This window comes from Ixodes scapularis, unplaced genomic scaffold, assembly GCF_016920785.2.
Source record: "Ixodes scapularis isolate PalLabHiFi unplaced genomic scaffold, ASM1692078v2 PGA_scaffold8__174_contigs__length_109621045, whole genome shotgun sequence".
NCBI lineage: Eukaryota > Metazoa > Arthropoda > Arachnida > Ixodida > Ixodidae > Ixodes > Ixodes scapularis.
The window spans coordinates 108,604,468-108,622,215 of NW_024609883.1; positions in this window are offsets into that span (position 1 = coordinate 108,604,468).

The following is a 17,748-nucleotide window of genomic DNA, read 5'->3' on the forward strand; positions in this document are numbered from 1 at the left end:
TGACAAGTGATGAGGCGATAATAAATGAAGAAACTGAACGTTTAATGGGGCGAACTTGTGCCCAAAAGATAAAAAGGGAACAAAATAAAGTAGAGCGTCGCAGGCGTCGAAGTCGGCGTGACAGCAGAGTCGAACGCTGGGGCGAAACTGACTGTGGCTCGCCGCGCGAGCCCCTTATGTACAGTCGGGAGCAAAAGTTTGCGGGGCACGGGAGCGCGTGCCGAAATGCATCGCCGCGCCGTCCGACGGCGCGCCGCCGCATTAAGGAGACGCGCTTTGCGCATGCGCGTCTTTCGTGCTCGCAATCATGTCTCTTTCGCTCGTTTCTTTTCGACGCCCTCCTGATAACAGGAGTCGGCGCCAGGGGCGCGGGTTAGCGCTTCGCTGGTTGTCATGCTGTGCGTCTGCTTCAGCCGCCTCAGCCACCGCGCTTTGTCATGGAGGTCGCGTACGGGGAAGAGAGGGGGGGGGGGGGAGGGTAACCAGGCGCTCCTTCACCCAGCGCGGCTGCTGAGGCAGCTGAAGAGGACGCAAGGCATGACAGCCAGCGCAACGGCAACTTGCGCCCCTGGCGCCGACTCCGGTTATCAGGAGTGAGTCGGACAGAAACGAGCGAAAGAGACATGACTGCCAGCACGAAGGGCGCGCATGCGCAAAGCGTGGCTTTTTAATGCGGCAGAGCGCCGTCGCACGGCGCGGCGATGCCTTTCGGCACGCGCTCCCGTGCCCCGCAAACTTTTGCTCCCGACTGTACATGCGTAGGCTTCTGAAATAATCGGCGTAGAAATTTCGACGCGTAGAACATTCGGACCTCGAACAAGCAACAGGATTCTCGAGTTTACTAGAATCCTAGTCTGCAGGAATAAACCAAAAGATGCATCGCTCCCAGGAATCGAACCCTGGCTTTTCGTGTGGGAGCCAGGTGCGATAACCGTTAGGCCACGCGCGCGCTGCCTACTTGGCCGGCTGCGCGCGCGGCAATATATATATATATATATATATATATATATATATATATATATATATATATATATATATATATATATATATATATATATATATATATATATATATATATATATATATATATATATATATATATATATATATATATATATATATATATATATATATATATATATATATATATATATATATATATATATATATATATATATATATATATATATATATATATATATATACCATTTTGTATAAAGACTAGAAAAAAAAATAAAAAAAAACCCTGTAGTCACTGGCTGAGGAAAACTGAACTCCCAATAAAACTTTTTTTTTTTTTTGTTAAATGCTTAGATAATACACGTATTTCATAAAAAGTACTTTACCTGAAAACAAACTCTTTTGTTGTCGCGATATTTACGCCGTGAGACAAATTTTGAATGAGGAGCAATTATGGTATTTTGGTACGTCGACCCTAAATATGAGTTTCAGAATAGCCGCTAAAGAAACACTCAACTGCTCGGATTGCCAGATGTATGATATGATACATTTCTTTTAGCTCACCTCAACACCTCAGGTGTTGGCCGGGCGGCGGTATTCGCGAAGGCGGACCTTGATGTCTTCCAGTTTGCGGTCGAGCTTGTAACCGAGCAGCGGGACCACCCTGACGATCGAGGTCATGGTGTGTGTCACTGGTCTGGCTGGCTCTGAGACCATAGAAAAGACACGTCTTACGCCCAGCTGGCTTCCTCTTGCATGTAGGTCACAAAATAAAATTTCTTCGAACAAAGAGAAATTTGGACAATATTTACGTCATGTGACTCATTTTAATTGAGGAGGGATTCTGAAGCGCGCTTCTATTTTGACGCGCATTCCCAAAATAGAAGTGGTGGCGAATAGGAGCGCTAGTACTCAAAACGAGTCTAGAGGGACAAAAGATTTGCGCTAAAACTTTTGTGTCACGGGGAAGTGTTTTAACACAAAACGTGTTTTATGAGTCTTCTGGGATCCATTACGCAACACAGTTACCCGGCTAAATTTAGCGGGGAAATTGACGCGACTTGACGTCACGTGGCCTTAACGCCAATCCAGTTTCCCCGCTAAATTTATCGGGGAAATTTGACATCACGTGTCCTGAACACCAATCCAGTTTCTCCGCTAAATTTAGCGGGGGAAAGTTTGACGTCACGTGACATACAAGAACGCAAACACGCCTCAGACAGTGTCTACAGACTGTCCCTCGTAAATATGGCCTCAGAAGACGACCCAATCGCTATTTTCCTACAGCCGCACGCATATTTTAATAAAGTAAAAAAAAAAGGCAACTGCTCGAATCCGAAACCGAAACTGGACCGGGCAAGAAGAAATGTAGAGGAGGATAGACTTTCCGCAGGTCACATAACCACACCAGACTGCGTTTTTTTTTTTTTTTTTTTTCTTCCTTCGTTTTTTTGGTTGTGCGAAGCAAAAGAAGAACGCGCACCTCGTATGAAAAACGAAAACGTCAGGCACTTCGTGCACGACGGTTGCGCATGTTTCGAGCTCTTACCACCCTACCGAAAAAAAAACTAATGAATCTCTATAAAAACTGATATGAAATATCCAAAAACTGATATTCGACATGTAAAACTAATATGAAATATCCAAAAACTGATATGCGATATATCAAGCTGATATAAATTGCCCCAAAACTGGTATGCAACATATAAGAACTGATATGCAACATATGCCGAGTGATATGAAAATGCGCCCAATAAACATATGAGAAATAAATTCGCAGAAAGTTTTTTAGTATACGACGTGCCGCGCGGGAAAGCAAACACGTGGCTTGGAACCGAAGTGCAGCGGCTTGATGTATTAACTTTTAAATTATTACAGCATGGTCGTTTACTTCTTATAAAAGATTCATCCCCTGAGCCGTTCAAAATACGCTCAGAAGTCTGACATTACTGGAAAAAAATCAACATGCTGGGTATAATATTTCTTGTTTAGGTGGTCACCGAGAAAATACGTGCCTTTAAAACGACCTAGTATATAAAAGGCGGAAACGCAGAGCACAGAAGTAGTTATCGGGTGTGCTGTTGTATTCCTGTTTGTTGTGCCGTGCATGTCTACGCGCTCAATGTTCAGCTCATGCTAGTGGTATGCGTGATGTATCTACATGTGTGTATAATAAAGTGTAATGGTACCGTTATCAAATACAAATATTTTTGTAGCAAATGAATTGGGTGGTACCTAGCGCCAATAGCCTAGCTGAAACTTATATGCCACAAATGAAACTGATATTATAATAATAATAAATAAATCAATCAATCAATCAATCAATCAATCTTTATTATACAGTGCCCAGGAACAACCCTGAGGTCTTGGTGCTGGTACACTGGTGGATAAAAAAAAACAAAAATCAAAAAAACACACTATACACATCTCCGCAGAAAATAAGATACATTTTTAGCATAATACTAGGCAGTGCACGAGTAATTAGTACAATGAAATAAAAACGAGGCAGTAACAGTAGAGACGGAACACAAGACCGAAGGACAACAACTGCACCACCAGAAAACACGACATAGAGATGACGACATTCAGACATAACAAAGCAATTCAGCAATGCTCATCCTGCACGGGCAAGTTTTTAATAGAAAGGACAAACGTCCTGTAGCAAGGGTTGAAAATATCAAGTTTTTCAGAGTAATGATTCAAACGCTGAGCCATTCTCACAATTGGGTTTACCGGACTAAACATTCTAGAAACGTAAAAAGATGACAGAAGACGAGTAGGCACACGTGGGACCCTAAGGCACAGTTCAGATAACAGGCTCGGAGAATTGATGAGTCCATGCAGCGTTTTAAACAAAAATAGTAAGTCCGCGTTCTCCCGACGCCGGTGCAAGCTAAGCAAACCAACACGCTCTAACGCAGACTCATATGTTAAACAGTGAACATCCTCCTTTATGTAGCGATGTTTAAAGATAGAAACAAACTTTTTTTGCACACGTTCGATCTCCAAGGAGTGACTTTTAGAAATTCCATTCCAAACAACTGAGGCATATTCTAACTGTGACCTGGATAGCGAGCAGTATAGCGTGATAAAAGCCGTCGGGTTTTTGAACTCCCTGGTTAAGCGAGAGGCAACACCCAACATTCGCAAAGACGAGTTAACCAGTTTACCAACGTGATCAGAGAAACGCAACCCAGAATCAACCATGACTCCGAGATCTTTCATTACACTTACTCGAGACAAAGTCTCTCCTTGAATATTATATGCAAAAGAGATATTGTGAGTTTTCCGAGAGAGTTTTCCGAGAGAATAATAATAATAATAATAATAATAATAATAATAATAATAATAATAATATTATTATTATTATTATTAATAATAATCATCTTTATTTTTGGGTGCCCCAAAACAACCACATTGTTCTTCTCATTGGTGCACCAACGCAAACAAACAAAATCAGCAAGCAACTACATAAGCTTAAACACACTTACTAAAAAAATGAAACATCTAACAGAAACATGAGGCTAAGGGCCTAGAATATATCATAAAATCGGGACGGTACATAGAAATTGATGCAGTTATGTCAAGGTGAGGTGGAGCAGAGGTATCATATAAGGACTGTATCCGAGAGAGAGGTGAGGTATTACATGGCGAGCGAACATCAAAACAAACAAGGTGTCTGGTTACTCGGAATGGGATATGGAAGTTCACTTTCGCAAGGGGTTGCGCCGAATCAACTACGCCATGAAATACAAAACAAGTTCGGATATAAATATGTCCAATAAACGTATCAAAATTAAATTCATGTAATTTTGTTTTTCAGTAGGGCCATTCGTGTTCGTAAGACGAACAATGTCTTCAGACAGCAGAAGGAGCGACGACTCAGCGACGTCTTCGTGCGAATTAGCTCGGCGGTCGGGCGTGTCGTACGGAATCTTTCTCAGCTCGACAGATTCGCCGGTACGGCGAACAACAGTTCCGAAGTAGAGGCCCCACCTCCGTCGTCTTCCGCCGTGGTCCGCTTCGTTCAGGCGTCCAGCCCTCGACTCATGCGGTACCACGCTATTTTGAGAATTACTTCTGACGTCATATTTACGAGTATGCGCAGGGTGCTTCCAAATCTCCGTGTAACTTTTGTCTTTTTTAATCAACGTATTTGCAGCTTTTTAGAGGTCACAAGAAATAGGCATCGTATTTTTTTATAAGTATTTAATATTGAGTGTGCGCCTTCGATGACGCGCGACCTTGATTATATTTGGTGTGTGTGTCTAAACCATAGAGGACTGCCCGTGACCACGGAGAAGAGAGTGAGCGCGACTCAAACCGTCCAGTTCTTGATCGGCGGTTTTCGGGCGGAAAGAAAACGATTTTCAAGCCGCAAAGTGTGTTTTGGATACTTGGGCTCTTATATGCGATGGACAAATAAAAACCTCGGGGAGCGAATGTACCCGGTCAGTCTCCTTCTAAAGAACAAGTTCAGCTTTGTCGCACTTCATTAGCGAAGCGGAGTTCAGTGTTGGGAGCTTTTTTTTGTGCGTGCGTGTTTCTTTGCGCATTTCTTCAGAAACGGTACAATAGAACGGAAACTTTAGGAATGGCAGGAACCGAAATCTGGCGCGCAGCTGTTGATGATGCAACCGTGGACACCGATACAAGGCAGCTGGCACAGAGCTAAGGTAGCAGCAACTGCATCTGCAAGACGTGGCAGGGCATTATATGATGTTTACGACATTTCCGAGAAAATAAGTAGTAGTAAGTAAATACTTTTAGTGTAACGCAAGACCTTCGCGTTGCTAGAAGGAGATCGAGCCGTTATTTCGATGCTCGGATTGAGCACGTGTGCGGCCTGCAAGGACCGTTATCCACAGCGCACTGTCTACTAGGGATCGTGCCACAGCCGAAGCAGCAGCAGGAGACAAATATGATGGTGTTAACCTGATCATTAAATGTATTTCCTCTTATTTTTGTTTTGTTTGAATGCATATTGTGCTGTGTTACACGAGCATGGTGTGACATAATAATAATTGGCCAAAATTTTACCACTGGAAAATTGTAAAAAAAAAAAATTGTGCGCTGCCTTTTCAGCTTGTACATTATACACCACTGCAAGCATGGTATGAAGAAACCGGCTCAAGGAGAAAATGAACTGACATTTTCTATGCTCATCGTCTATTAAAAAAATCGATCGGAAGTTGAAAAATTGCCAGCAATAGCCAAACGCGGCAAAAGCACAACCGGCGTATTCAACCCTTTAGGCACTGATTTTGCGTGCATGACACTTCTCCTGCACGCGGATAGATGGCGCCAAAACGAGGGGGCCTGCTCTCGTCGAACATCATCTGGGCGTTGCATTGAATGAAGTGCCACCACCTAAATGCTTTTCGTACCCTGTGGCCTCTGTACTACACGTATTCCAGGATTAAATATATATTTGCAATATGAACTGACAAAGCTGCTCATAATTTCTCAAGATATTGGTCGGAGAATGAAATGTTGCAAGCAATCGGCCAACGCGGCAAACGCACAGCCGGCACATTCGACCATTCGGGCACTGATTTTGCGTGCATGACGCTTCCCTTGCACGCGGATAGATGGCGCCAAAACGAGAGGGCCTGCTTCCGTCGAACGTTATCTGGGCTCTGCATTGAATGAAGTGTCACCTCCAAAATGCTTATCCTACGGCGTGGTCTCTGTACTATAGACGCTCTACACACGCGCTAGAATACAGCCGCCATGGCTGACCTTCTCTTGTTTTACCGAGATACCGAGGCACTGAAATTGGTGTGGACGGGCATCCACAAAAGCCAATGCTGGGGAGAAAGACAGAATAAAATCTAAGATGGCAATAACCTAGCCTGCTATGGTAATAATGAAGTGAAGTAAACGTAATAAAGGGAAACAAAAACTGAAGGTCAGTTATGGCGGTGCCCATGCACAGCTGCTGCAAAGCGTCTATACGTCTTCCAAGATTAAATAAATATCCTATTTTCAATGAATCAATCAAGGTGAGACGAACTATTGTCGACTTAGTGATATCGACGCCACCTAGCTGCTAAAATCAAACGTTGTGGCGGCAGGTTCGCTCGCCAGGCTTTTCGAGAGATTCAGATATTCACGGCGCCTGGCGATCTAAAGACAAAACCGTGAACGTAGATTCGGGAACACGTGATGAAAATTGCCATTATGCCCACTTGAGCGACACACAGCAACAGCCAACACCGATCAACACGACACGTGCACCATGCACTCATTCGTGCTTACTTCTCGAATCAGCTCAAGCGCCAAGAGAGCAAAGCCTGTGAGTTCATGTGCGAGAAAGGTCGGAGTTGCGCCGCCGAGCCGCGAGGGAAACTGGTAGATAGGTAAATGATATATGGAGGGACGGGGCACACTACGTCACCGACGTTTCAAACATGGCGGTCGTCTGATGCCAGGCAGAGCCGTATACAGAGAGAGCTAAGCCATACATTGGGAAGTATAGGAGGCAAATGAAGAGGCACCATTGGTCGAAAGCGGGCTGGGCGTGTTGCAGGGTGTCTTCACAAATTTGAATGTGGGCAACCAGAAGCCAGAAATAATACCCTGGCGGTGGTCTCAAGAAACAAAATTAAGAAGTGCGTCGGAGTAACTCCCAATTACTAAAAATATGGGGCACGTGATTTTTCGATCAGGGTCATGCAAAATAAAAATCTAGCAGAACGACCTACGTATTCCGTACGCCAGGCACCGAGGGCCTGGAATTTGCCGTCCAAACGCTAAGACTTCGTCTGAGCAAAATAGAGTTCGAGCGGCACATTCGACTCTTACATATTTCTGCATGATCATAATCGAAATATCACGTGCACCATATTTTCATCCATGAAGAGTCACTACATTTAACTTTTACGCGCTTATTAAAAGCCCTTTCTCGCTACCACCGCTAGGGGATTATTTTGGCTTCTGGTTGGCCAATAAAGCATCTCCAGCCCTCTTCCTGCGTCAGGAACACGCCCTGGCTCTGCCCGCCCCTCCTATTGACCAAACTCTTTCTATATACGGCCCTGATACAAGGTTCCCACAATTCACCTAAATATACCCTCGAAACTAACTTGTCGTTCGTAAAATTAATTCGGCAAACATATCGCGACAAATAATGGGCTCTGCCGATTTAGTTATCTCGCATTTGATTTATTGCGTCTCTACAACCCTTTTAATGAACGCAAAGTGTTTAGTCTGAGCATAAGCGTATTTACTGATCAGTACATGCACTATTTGTAACAAAAAAACAAACAAAAAAACTGTGAGTCCATTTTCTTGCGGAGCATACAGCTAGCCAATGATAGCGATTGACGGAAGGATACCCAGCGACATTAGGCTGGACTCCATGGGACGAATCTGCTGCGAAAAATCGACGAATTTGTCCCGGCGGCTTTTGCTATGCGCGTGGCATCAGCCCAGTGGCTGCTGCGTCGTGCGCAAAGCGAGCGTGTCGTCAGGCGAAATTCGTCAGTTATTCGTAGCACAATGCGCTGCATGGAGTCCAGCCTTTAAAGGGCCCATGAAACGAATTTTGGGCTGGAATAAATCAATGGGATTCTACTAATAGCACATCGTTCAGTGGGCCAAAAGGAAAAAAAGGTAGAAAGTCAAAAGCCTGACTTTCGATACGAAAATCTGAAAACACAGTGAACTATTTCGTACCTCCTTCCCTTCGTAAGCACTCTGCATTTTTACTGTGATACATCCGCGGTCCCCGCAGCACGTCACCGGGTCCCCGCAGCGCGTCACCGGGCCAAAACGCACGTCACGCGACACCGGACCTGACTTATTCCCTTCACCCCTAATCTGACATTGTGGTGGGAGCTACGCGCTTGCCGGACCAATCAGCCACCTCCCTTTTATCACCTGACCTCATTCTCTGCGCGTGGCTATGCGCGAGAGACCTTGATCACGTGGCAAAAGTGTGGCTGGCCCAACGAGCACGTAGCTTCCACAGCACTGCCAGTTTCAGTTTCGGGGTGAACGGGGTGGGGAAAGCAACTTTTGTTTGAACTTTGAGCGACAGGGGAATCTTCTAGGGAGAGAATGGCTGTGTCCGGGTACACAAACGAGATTCCGAGCAAGAGGGGACTCCCCCCTTTCCGTCTTCTTGAACTGTTTGGTAGAATGCACGATTTAGGAGTTGAGAAGGAAAGCTTAACAGGAAAAAGCACACGCTTGTGACTGCTTACGACCGTTGTGCCTTGATACCACTTCAAATCTCATACGACGAGAGAACACACTGGCGCCATCTATTGGGTAGTCGTGGAACACTCGGCAAATGCGTATATTTCCTTTTTTTGCGCATCATTTTTTTTTTTAGAGCGCAGCTCTTAGGGGCCCGTTCCCGGCTTGAGCGGCGTCGCCGTCGCCGTCGTCGTCGCCGTCGGCGTAACCAAGGTCATCCCAAGGTCACGTGACTCCCAAGGTCACGTGACCCCTCCAGGTCACGTGACCCCTCCCAAGGTCATCTCAAGGTCACGTGACCCCACGTGACTCTCGAGGTCACGTGACCCCTCCCAAGGTCATCTCAAGGTCACGTGACCCCAAGACCCCACGTGACCCTTTGAAGGTCACGTGACCCCCAAGTCACGTGACCCCCGAGGTCACGTGGTCTCCTCCCCAAGGTCACGTGACCCCTCCCAAGGTCATCTCAAGGTCACGTGACCCCAAGGTGACCCCCACGTGACCCCCAGGTCACGTGACCCCTCTGAGGTCACGTGACTCCTCTGAGGTCACGTGACCCCCCGAGGTCACGTGACCCCCCTCCCCGAAGTCACGTGACACCCCCCCCCCCCCCCCCCGAGGTCACGTGACCGCCCCCCCGGAGCATATTAAAGAATGAGGGGAGGAGGAGGGGTCTACCCTCCCCTCAGTACCCTTCACTCCTCCTCCTCAAGAGCTGCGCTCCAATTCGGCGTTACAGGGATTTGTAAACGGCTCTCACTTTTTTTGCTGTGAAAGCTTATGACAATGTCATAAACAACCATTTCTCATACAGTACGTGCATTTGATCTCGCTAATATTAAAAAACCTTCGCTCCTATGAAATGCAGGTCCAGGGCCAGCTCATAGGTGGCGTCAGTGTGCCAGTGTGTTCTTTCGTCGTAAGAGATGACAAGAACTTGATCCCAGGCAAACCGAAGCGAGGGCACGGGCATTTATGGAACAGAGGTAACGCCATCGCTCCGAAGGTGACATCGTTTTCTTGGTATCGTCGTTCGTTATGGTTTTCTTTTTAGAGCGCAGCTCTTAGGCGCCCGTTTCCGGCTTGAGCGGCGTCGGCGTCGGCGTCACCGCACGGTGCATTATGGGAAATGTCCCATAATGCACCGCGCGGGGAGGAGGAGGAGGGAGAAGGAGGGGGAGGAGGACGAGGGGGAGGAGGGAACGAGAGGGGGAGAAGGGGGCGGGGAGGAGGAAGAGGAGGGGGAGAAGGCGGGGAGGATGAGGAGGGGGTGGAGGTGAGGAGGAAGGAGGGAGGAGGAGAGGGCAGAGGAGAAGGGAAGAGGGGAGGAAGAGGGTTGAGGAATAGGAGAGGAGGGAGGGGAGGAGAGTGGAGGAGGAGAGGAGGGGAGGAGCTTAAAGGACGATGGGAGGAGGAGGAAGAGGAGGAGAGGGGGAGTAGCGGGGAGGATGAGGATGTGAGGAGGAGGGAGGTACGCTTGCCTCCTTCTCTTCAAGAGCTGCGCTCTAATTCGGCGTTACAGGTTGTTGTATACGTCTTTCATTTTTTCTTTGTATGTGCAACGCAATGATTGGTTGTATAGATGCCGTACGAGAAAAGCCATCGTGCAGGACTTGTTCACTAAGAGCACGGCTTCGTTCCTTCTCAGTCTTAGCACGAGTTCCCGTTATCAGTTCCAGTGCTTCGCAAGGAACGCGTTCCCGTTTCTTTTTAAGACTGGAACGTGTCGTTGCACTAACGTTACGTGTTTGTATTTTAACGACATGTTGTCTCTGATAATCCGCAGGTAAAATAATGCGAGCAAGTGAAAATATCTACATCGAACTACGCGTCGAGTTGCCACGATCGATTTTGTCCTTGTGCCTTGTTTTTGACTATTTATCAACAACTTCCCCATCCATCAAAGGTGGAGGTTGAAATAGTCGGCAATGCTTCTTAAATTCAAGTAAAAGCGCGGATAAATAATCAAAAAAGAAGAAACGTCGTTCCTTCTACCGTATCCCCGGAAACGTGACTAGTTCCCGTTCCAGCTCCACCGATGCAAAAAGAAACGGCATCGTTCCTCCGTTCCTCCTAAAAGGAACGCCTTCCAAGATCGTCGTTCCTTGGAACGCTGTTCCGTACAACACTGCCGGAAACGTTTTCTATTTTTCGCAGCGATCGACCGTCCCCGCGTTGTACAGAAATGCCAAATCAGGGAACTTATTCTCTCTTCCTAGAGTGTAGCGTGCCGACATAATGCGCTTTCCCTCTTCGTGCGTCGCTAACGAATTGGATTACACGCTCGTGAGAGGGCGTCACGAGCGGGGCTCCGGCCGCGGTGACACTAACTGCCGCGGTAACTCACGAGTCTCGTTAGAACCGCGTCCATCAACCATTGACCTTGTTACTTTGTCGGTGAAACACGTGACACAAGCAACGAAACTCAACACCGCAACTCACAGCTGTCGTTCGCTCGCCACGGCTGCAGCGTCTGTGCCTTTGTGTTGTGTGGCCGCAAGAACTGCGCGCACACACAGTTTGTTTTCACATCAAGAAAACTAAGTAAACATGCTCTTGGATGGACCCCCGGGTAGTCTAGATAACCCACATATGGGAAACGTTGGGAAAATGTCGCCGTATTCATCGCCGTAGAGCCTGGAGTAGTTCGGAACATTATATGGAGAGGGGGAGAGACTGGGAGTGCCCGTGATCTTACACTGGGATAAAATGAGTCCAACTCGTCCATGCTGAAGCTGAATAGATCTCTGAAATGTATATAGGCTCGGTGTAGGTAAATTGTACGTAAGTAATTCTACCTCAGAAGCAGAGATGGCAAAATTACTTTTAGGAGTAATTACATTACGCTACTAGTTGTTTTCTGAAAAACTGCGAAAATGTATTTAAATTACATTACAAATTACCGCAGACTAAAAGTGATGACATTACATCGCAATTACTTTCCAAAAGTGATTAAATTACTTTGACATTACTTTTCAATACCCGGAGGCAGTAATTCGCGCTTATTTTATTTACGGCGCGCACGAGCTCCGAAGGTTCGAGAAGCTTCCTGCTCAACGTACTTCCGTGTGCGAGCTGCATTTTGCGAACGCGGAGCGAACAGTGTGCGGAGCGTAGGCGGCGATCGAGAGAATCTGTGGTGACTGCATCCGAAACCGCCGACAACCGGAAGAACAGTCGCGCACTCCGAAGACCACAGTATGCAAACCGTTGCGAAGTTAGAATTCCAATCCTTCGCAAAGTAGGAACCCCGCGCTAAATACTGACGCATTTCGTCGACAGTCAGCGTAACGACAACGATGTCGTCATAATTTTTTTATTTTTTTTTTGCGCATCGTTTTTATTAACTTTTTTAGCTAGAAAATTTTTTTGTTAATGTTGTGAACGACCATTTCTCGTAGATACTACACGTACATTTAATTTCGCAGATTCCGCAAGACCTTCGCTTTAGCGAAATGCAGTTCTAGAAGCAACTCATAGATGGCGCCAGCGTGCCACTTCGTTCTCTCGTCGCAAGAGCGCACGAAATTGGTCATAAGCAGTCGCAAGTGTGTGAACGGGCCTTTACGTTTTACTCCTAATGTAGTTTCCCCATTATGCCACTGCTACGATCTCAATTTTCCCCCCTTTGCCCTTGCTCCAAACTTCCTCTCATGCTCTTCTTAATTGTATCATTTATTTATTTATTTATTTATTTCATAACACCTTGAAGGCCCCGTTACAGGGCATTACACAAGGGATGGGACACTAATAGTTTCAATGTAAAAACAGTAATACAAGCTCGTGAGCAGCGACACAATGAATGGCAAACTGAACATTTCAATATAAAACATAGTGATGCAAACCGATGAGCAGCAATAAAAATACAAATAAACACAAAAAATAATAAAAAAAGTAAATGAAAGGCACGATATTAACATGTTAAGACTCAGCATTATTTGCACAGGGATCTAAATGTTCACCTAGTAGCTTTTTAAATACATCCACATTGTTAGTTGTAACTATGTTATCAGGTAAAGCATTCCATTCTAATATTGTCAATTTATACCTGCTTTCCCCTCTACCCCTTCATAGGGCATTTTCACATTACGTCAGTCCGCAATTTTTTTTAGGATGAGTGAGCGAGACTAAGGTTTTTGTGCACTATCGATTTGAGGATGTCATGTGAATCTTCGCAATAGTCGTCTTGAGCACGCGCCAGACAGTTAAGAAATAAATGGACGAAATTACGTCAGTGAAAACACCCTATGCCCACCTGCACGCGTCTTTTCTTTCCTGCCACATCAAGCCTTCTTTCCCCCCTTCCTTTCCTATTTTTTCTTTCTTTGTTTACATGTGTACATGTTGTTTTCTTCTTCTTTTTTTTTTTTTTTATAAATTTACGTTTCATTTTATTTTTATTCGGATGCACACCCGCCGATCAAGGCAGACCGCAGTACCTGTACTTTTGGAGCATGCGGTCGCTAAAACATCGCAGCTTGCGAGCAAAAAAAAAAAAAATTAAAAAAATAAATAAATACGCAAGCAGAAAAAAGAAAAAAACAGCTTGGCTCGAATCTCGCGGTTCTGTGCATGTGTTTCCCGCACAAGCGAGAGCGTCCGTGTCCGCATGCGTTTCTCCTGGCACCTCGGGAAGAGTGCTGCTGCTACGGCTGCTGTCGTCGCCGCGGAAACCTTTCGTGTTCAGATCGATAGTTGCGGAGGGGACACACAGCTGCGACCCCGACAGGGGGTCCCTGCTTGCACGGTACGCCCGTCGCCGACGCCGAAAACGCTGCTGTTGTCTCGCTGCTGTTGTTGCAGCGCTATACGCTGTCGTTTTTGCCGCAGCGGCCGCTTTCTGTGCTACGCGCGTGGGCGGAACGCAGTGCGCATGACCGACCGCTGAGACGGCTCGGAGGCCGACGCGAAAAACAAAACAAAAACAAACAGAAATAGCGGGAAAGAAATAATTGAAATGCGCGTGAAATAGGACGGTTACGAGCCTAATAACAGCAACAACGACCACAACAACTCCGGTAAATCTTTTCATCGCTTTTTTTTTTTTAGTGGCGAGGGGGGAAGAGGAGTTGGTTTTGGTGTCTTTATGTTTAGTTTTTAAGGTTGTTGTTGCTTCTTTTGTGTCGTTAAAATTAGGTGTCTTATTGCGTACCACGGAAATGTGAGCTTGAGGCAAAACGAAAATGGTTGTCGCAATTTTTGCGATAAAAGACAAAAGGGATCTGACATCAACGGCGTACCTACATAGTTTAGCGTAGCGTCGCGTGAACCGGAACAAGCCCTCCTTTTACTCCACAGATGCGACACGAACGGTGAAGCGAAGACTCAACACCGGTACTAAAATGCATACTAGATCTGTTGTCAGGGCCTCGGGCACTCGGGACTAAAACCAGCGTCCGTTGAGTATCAGCCATTTAATCATCTCTCTCGAACGCCCCTCCCTTTTCTTCATCGTCGTCTTTTCCGGCTCACGCCTCGCGATGACTACAGCTCCTAGCATAGGCGTAGACTATGGGGGGACATCGGGGCTCGTGCCCCCCCCCCCCCCCCTGGTGAAATCCAGAAGGGGCAGAGCCCCCCCCCCCCCCCCCCCCCGAGCCATGATCCTTACCGAGACGCCGTTTACGTGCCATGTAACGAGCTTCACGATCCTAGGTTCGAGCCCCACCCCTGCCCGTTTCGATCTGGATGAGCATCGTACCGGCGTGCGGTCGTGTATCACTACTGCGTGATGCACGTTAAAGACCCCAGGCTAGCGGTTGTACCGCACTGGCTAAATTTCTCATCTACAGCTGGGAGACTCGTCGCCCCTGTGAGGCAGACCAAGTTCTAGGCTGTATAAACACACACGCAACCCAATTTTATTTTAACGAGCTTCTAGTAGCGGCATGTAAACAAAATAACGCCCACGTTGCCTTTATTGACAAAATACACGGGAAATGGAATACCAGCGTGTTTTCGTTAGCTTCAATCTTCAGTTCTGTCAGTCGAGAAAGTAACGCGCAGCACCCCCCCCCCCCCCCTCCCCCCCCCCCCGGGAGAACTCAGCCTGTCCCCCCCCCCCCCCCCCCGGGAGAATGGAAAGTTTACGCCGCTGGCTCCTAGCACATCTCCCTCTTTTAGCTAAGGGATAAAGCGTACTACGGGTTTGACTACTCAGCCACTTCGGGTCCCAACGTGATCGGAATGTGGGGTCCCATAGGTCGGCTCTAGTGTTCTTTCAGCAATCGTATCTTGCAGTGGAAGGTCAGGTGATTTGGGCACTGTCGGAATCGGGACGAGATGAAATTGGTTCCGACTGAGGTTCCCGTCCTGTGTGTTGACGGAGTAGGACCTTGAAGTGTTCACCGACGACTGCACTATTCCAGTTTTGCGTCGATCGGTTATCCACACTCCATCCCCAGGCATCAAAGGTTGAAGCCGGCGGACACCGTGTCGTCGGTCATATATATAGTTACGCTTGTGATTCATGATCGTATACGTTCTTCCCAAAGGCTGAGGGCTTCTTTATCTACCTGACTTGGCTGAAGAAGGGAGTCAGCCGTCGGTAGAGAAGTGCGCTACCGCCGTCCCATCAACAACTCTGCTGGACTCTAACCGTTACCCAATTCGATGTCGAGCGGTAGGCTTGTAACGCGACGTAGCTATCCCCAGACTACGTTTGATGATGCCAACGGCAACTTCCACGAAGCCATCACTTTGGGGGTAACGTGGACTGGATGTTCTGTGTTCAAAGCCCCAACGTTCGGCAAACTTCTGGAACTCCTATCGTTGTATTTTTTTCGGAATCGTGGTCCGTTACCACTGAAGACTACTTCAGGTGTTCCATGTCTTGCAAAAAAAGACTTCAAATGAGTTATTATTGTAATCGCCGTCAGACTGTTGAGAAGTGCAATCTCTGGAAACCTTGAAAAGTAGTCGGTGACGAGGAGGTAGTCTTTACTTTCCAAGTAAATCAGGTCCATTGCGATTTTTTGCCATGGTCGACCTGGAAAGCTTTGATGACAGCAGTGGTTCATGTCGGTTCTGTGTTTCTTGGATGCACCGTGTGCATGTGCGTACCACATCTTCCACTTGACGGGAAAGTCCAGGCTGTCGGGCACGCGCCCTACACTTGGTAATAATGCCTTGGTGTCCTTCGTGAAGTCTTTGTAGGATGTCACTGCGCATTGACTGAGGAATAATAATTCGAGATCCTCTCATAAGGAGACCATCTTGCAAAGATATTTCTGACCTATGAGGCCAGTAATCCCTGCAGTCAGTTTGAACCCCATTCCGTGTCGGCCAGCCTTCTTCACTGTATTTGACCAGTGTCCTGCCCGTGACACCTGCAACTTGTTTCTCTCGGAATTCTTTCAACCTATGGTCGGTTGCCGGCAAGCATGCTGTAAGTCCACTGACATGCAGTGCAATTTGCTCCTAAAATTCCATTGACCTGTCTCCTGTAGAGACTTCCGAGTGAGAAGATCGGCAGTAATCAAGGCCTTTCTAGGAATGTGTCTAATGTCGTATGAGAATCGCATCACCCAAATTTTAATCCTTTGAAGTCATGGAGCGATGTCCGCCAAGTTTTTTCACAAGAAAATCGGCACAACGGGCTTGTGATCTGTTTCAATCAAAACGTGAAGTCCGGTTATAAAATCCTGGAACCTTTCACATGCCCACACGACTCCCAGGACTTCCTTCTCCACTTGCGCATACCTCCTTTCGGTTCCAATCAAAGTCCTTGAGGCATAGGTGACGGGTCGGTACGTTCCATCTTCTTGTTGTTGGCGCAGTACCGCTCCTAGCCCGTACAATGAAGCATCAGCCAAATGATTGTGTGCTTCCCTGGGTCGTAATGTGCCAACACTGGACTTCTTGTCAATGCGTTCTTCAACTTGTCGAAACTTCTTTGTTGTTCGCTTGTCCAAAGCCATTAATTTTTTTGTGCTTAGTAGGCAGTTTAGTGGGTAGGCAATCTCTGACATGCCTGGAATGAACTTGGATAGGTAGTTTACCATTCCGAGGAAACTTTTTAATTCAGACATATTTGAAGGCACTTTCGTGTCGACAATTGCTTTGATATTGTTATGGTCTGGTCGGGTACCCCCCTGGTCGAGGATGTTTCCTAGGAACTTAACTCGCCTAACGAAAAATTCACATTTCTCTGCGTTTAGGGTCATTCCCCTGCGCTGGAGTCGTTGGAGAACATTACGAAGCCTCTCATGATGCTCTTCGGGAGTGCTTCCGTAGATAAGGACGTCGTCCATGTTGCACAGGACCCCTTGCGGACCTTCGAGAAACTGTGCCATCTTTTTCTGGAAAAACTCCGGTGTTGATGTGATGCCAAAGGGCAATCTCCGGAACCTGAACCTCCCTAAAGGTGTTATGAAGGTCGTCGGATGTTGAGACTCTTCGGCTATTTCAAACTGCCAAAATCCGGAGTTGGCATCAATCTTAGAGAAGTATTGCGCTCCAGTGAGTTGTCCCAGCACGTGTTCTCCAATCGGCAAAGAATGCACTTCTCTTTTCACGAACTTGTTTAGCTCGGTCAAATCTACGGAGATGCGCACGTCTCCATTGGATTTTGCAATACCATCC